This window comes from Solanum stenotomum, chromosome 3 (genome assembly GCF_019186545.1).
Source record: "Solanum stenotomum isolate F172 chromosome 3, ASM1918654v1, whole genome shotgun sequence".
NCBI classification, from domain to species: Eukaryota; Viridiplantae; Streptophyta; class Magnoliopsida; order Solanales; family Solanaceae; genus Solanum; species Solanum stenotomum.
Window position 1 is genome coordinate 52,898,086 of NC_064284.1, and position 5,000 is coordinate 52,903,085.

Below are 5,000 nucleotides of genomic sequence, written 5' to 3' on the forward strand. Positions count from 1 at the left end.
CATTTGACTAGAAGTGATTCTTTGAGCATATATACTATTGTGGAAGATCCAATTGCTTTCTTTGCTCATAGAGATCATGTGCTTGAAAATGCTTCGAAAACTGATGTGTTTTTCTGAGGGTGAACTTCCATGTGTTAACTCTTCCCTAGTGGTGGATTGCCCTCTTTAAGTACAATATCCAATTTGAATATGATGAAATCACTCCTAGTGATGTACCTAGTGGTGTGAATCATTAGAGCAGTATAGTTCTTGATAGTTATACTTGTGATAGTAACCCACTATGGTGTGAGACTTTCCCTCCCAAAGACGAAAATATCTTCTTGGAAAACGAGAGTACTCTTGTGAGGAAGAAATACGATGAGGAGGAAGGTGGTGTGTGTTTTTCCGTTACTTCTTCTTTTGAGCCTATTGTTAGTCATACACATGAAAACACCCTAGCGGAGGTTGATTTGTGAGACACCTTTCTCTATCAGTTGTTTACATATGATGATGCTCATGTTGTTGAGTGGAGTACGTTGTTGGAAGGAAAGAGTGCCAACTTGATAAATGTATGTTCACTTGATCCTAGTACATGGCTTGCCTTTCCATTTGACCCAGTAGTGGGCTATAGCCCTTGTGTTGGAATGTTTGGTCGAAGTGGCAGGCCAATGGTGGTTGACATTGTTAATTCCTTTCACTATTCAGGAAGCCCGTCATGAGGTTTTACCATCCAGTTGAAGAGCCTACATTGTGTGTAGGGAAGAATAGCCTCCTAGTCCCCTTTTCTATTTCTTACCCTAAGAATGATTTTGTTGAATGTGCATCTCATGGGGGTAGGAGATATTTGCCAAGATAAGGTGAAGTTTGTACCTTCCTTCACTATCTCTTTGCATATGATGAAATCCCTAGTTGGATTAAATGTGCATTGCATGTGGATCAGGGAGTCATTGTGTTCTATATTTGTTGGTATGATCTAGTTCTGTGGACATCCAATTATTTTGATCCCGGTGAATGCATGAAAGTATATGAACTGGTGGGAGTATCTTCTTTTGGGTGGTACTACCATGTTGTTGAGAAGAATAACTATTGTCCTTGTTCTCCATCTGTGGGCTTAATAGCCATGACAATAGAGGATGTTTGGTTGTTTCTTGAGTTAGAGTCTCCTCGGTTAACTGTTTTAAGTACTAACCTTTGTACAACCCATTATGATAAGAGGATAAGCTGCTTGCTTATGATCTATATGGTTTTACAACGTTTGGATTCGAGGACTCACTTTTATCTACTTGAATATGATGATACTCATACTTGTGTGGGTTGCATATCTTATGTTAGTAGTGGTTTAAATTGGGCAAATGAAAGTCTCCTTGACTCGATGCTATACGATCCTTTTCCATTTGACCCCAGTGTCGTCCGTAACTTTGTAGTAACACCTTATGTCGTTTGCATGATTCTTCTATGGTGTTGTTATTTGATCCAATGTACTTGAATGATTTATGTTTACCAATTTGGGTGGGGAATACTTATGTACTTGAACCTACTCATGAATTGGGAATGATTACTCTATTCAAGTTATCTAGTGCATTGGATGGGATCTTAACTTAGGTCAACACTACTTATGCCTTTGCACTTAGGTATGAGAGTGTTCTTTAGCTGCTTGACATAAGGTAGGCCTTGTGCTTATTTGGATGTGGAACCAATGAGGGCTTACATATGAAGTTGTTTAAGTGTATTCTTTCCTTCGCTCTACCCCTTTGTCAATGTTTCTTAGCCAAGTATCTATTGCTTTGATGGATTACAAACCCTTGGTTGATATTTTTGACGCTTGGTTATATGTTAAATTTGTGCATCCTTGGCATGGTGATGAAATTGTTATTGCTAACGCTAACCCTCATGCCATGGGTATCTTTGTACTGTGTGCTTCCCCTATGGTTTTGCAAGGTATGGATTCGTGGATGAATCCTTTTCAAGAAGGGGAGAATGATGCAATATAGATTGCCCCCAAACCATTCATTCACGAATTTCAATGTATTGATGGATCATTCTCAAGTATGGAGGTTCGTAAGCTTGGGAAATGCTCTTTAAAGGAGCTCCCAGCTGAGCAACACCCTGTGTGGATGATAGATTGGAGCGTGGGAGGTCCAACGAGACAAGGAGGAGCAACGGAAAGTGTTGCTCCATTCGACGAGGTGCCATCCACTTTGGCGATTCGCCAAACCCATTTGGAGAGGGTTCCAGGATCGTCAACTGATCCAATGAGTTGCAGAGAAAAACTACCCATTTGGCGACCATGGAGGGAATTCGGTGCATCGCCCTATGAACCCCAGACAGCCGAAAGTTACAGCAAGCCATTCAAGGAGAAGCCAATGAGCAGGGTTTCTCGTCGAACCCATTTGGCGGATCACCGAACCATTTGGGGAGCCCGAATTGGCTCGCCCATTTTCGAGTCACTTCTGGGCCGATCTATGTAATAATTCCTTACACTATAAATAGGTCTTTAGGGTTTCTTTTTAGACGAAGACTATTTTGAGAATTGATGAATGATAAATTTAACTCCTTGTGTAAGTGTTGAAAGCTTGGTAAGCTTTTGTTGAATATTGTTTAGAAACGAGGGTTGCTTGGGATATCAACTCCCTTGAGCACTTCGTAATAGTTAGGTGCTTGATTGTGGATTAATCGATTGAGGTATTTAGGTTTAATATACCTTTAGGTTGATTTTGATTTCCTTTTCTTGTGTCTATCTATATATCCAGATTTGGTACTTGTTAGGATCTATATTGGAGATTATTGGATTTAATACATTCTTTAGTTGCCATTTCTTTCTTATCTTGTGTTTCTTCTTCTAACTTTCTTTTGTTTCTGCTGTTATCATCGTTTCTCTTGCGAGAATCGTATCATTTGGAATCTGAGTCGAGTCTAGCTTCGTTCCTACGAATCTAGTCTTGGTGTTTTGTTACAAAAAAAATCTGGTTATTTTCGGTTTTGAGAATTTGCTGAAATGGTTTTCTTAGATCTGAGTCGTGTTTCAGTTTCTAAAGTTAGATTAGTGTTCCCTAACCTATTTCGAGTCAAGGGCTGAGATTTGAAAGGGTTTGGTTCACTTTTGAAGGAACTACCATGGGAGGTTGAAGAAGCTTTGAAGAAGACAAAGTGGATTTTGAAATCTGGAAGTTTTGGCAAGGAATTGAGGGCCAAAAAGTATTGGCGTTTGTTCCCTATATCAAGGAGAGCATTCGCCTAAAGTTTCGTGAAATTCTGAGCTAAAAGTCTTCGAGGTTTTATTTTGGGTCTACATAGTGTTCTTGAAGTTCTTAAAGAACATTCAAATCTTCAAGAAGGGAATATTTGAAAAAGAAGGAGTTTGATTCAAAAAAGGAAAAAAGTGAAAGTGTTAAAGTGTTTGTGAAAAGAGAATTTACCAAAAATGGGTAAATACAAAAGGCCAAGGAAGAGGGGAGGGCCACCAAGGTTAAATTTTCAGAACCTTGCAGTTGCAGCTTGTGGAATTTGGGTGAATCCCGACTTGGATCGCACATTCCACTCAGTGCCTCCCCCTTTGGGCATCTAGGTCGCCTAGTTGGACCTCATTTTGGTGAAGACACTGGAAATTTTGGTGAGCTAATCCCTGGTCGCCGAACCCATTCGGCGCATCGCCGAACTTCCACCAAATTCCACCCACATCGACGGGTTAGAACGTCGGCCTTTCCCCTCTTCGGCCTTCAATGGAATGGAGCTCTTGATTCCATTGCGCGGCACAACAAAGCAGTCGCACAATCCTACCTATTTAAAGTTTGAGAATAGGTTGAGGGTGTGTCTCCCCCAAGGCCTCTAATCATTGGCTTTACCCTATAGAAATCGTACTCGAGCTCCAGCTATCCTGAGGGAAACTTCGGAGGGAACCAGTTACTAGACGGTTCAATTAGTCTTTCGCCCCTATACCCAAGTCAGACGAATGATTTGCACGTCAATATCGCTGCGGGCATCCACCAGAGTTTCCTCTGGCTTCACCCCACTTAGGCATTCATCATCTTTCGGGTCCCGACAGGTATGCTTACACTCGAACCCTTCTTTAAAGATCAAGGTCGGTCGGTGGTGCACCTCTCAGAGGGATCCCACCAATCAGCTTCCCTACGCCTTATGTGTTTACTCGCCCGTTGACTCGTACACATGTCAAACTCCTTTGTCCTTGTTTCAATACGGGTCGAATGAGGAGCCCACACGCTAGCATCCGAAACGCGCAGATGCCAAAGCACGCTAGAGGCGCGCGCTGCCTACCATAATCAAGGAGACGGCGTTCCATGGGAGTATTGAGAGCCCGGTCTTTGGTCGCCCCCCCCCTTCCAATCTACGCTGATCCACGCCACGAGTCGATCGGCGAACCGGCTCTTCACCGTTCCACATCCTACTGAGGCGCATCACCGGCCCCGATCTCCTTCCCACTCTACAATTTCAAGAACTCTTTGACTCTCTTTTCAAAGTCCTTTTCATCTTTCCCTCGCGGTACTTGTTCGCTATCGGTCTCTCGCCAGTATTTAGCATTGGACGTAATTCACCGCTCGATTTGGGCTGCATTCCCCAACAACCTGACTCGTAGACAGCGTCTCATGGTGCGACAGGGTCTGGACACAACAGGGCTCTCACCCTCTCTAGGACCCCCTTCTAGGGGAATTGGGCCCGGTCCGCCGCTGAGGACGCTTCTCCAGACTACAATTTGGACGAAGGAGCCGCCCGATTCTAAGGCTGGGTTGTTCCCGATTCACTCGCCGTTACTAAGGAAATCCTTGAAATTTTCTTTTCCTCTGCTTATTGATATGCGGAGTAGTTATGAACCCTGTAGACCATCCCTATGGGGGTGGTGAAGGAAGAGCCCCAATTGGTAGAAAATGTAACAGCCCGTATTATGCATATGCTTATTCTATTCTTGTGATACGTGACATAGCCTTATAGTATAGGTGAGGGACCATATTTCTTATATTATTAGCATTGGTTTAAACTAGCTCGGAAGGTGATGTGATGCCTTGCAC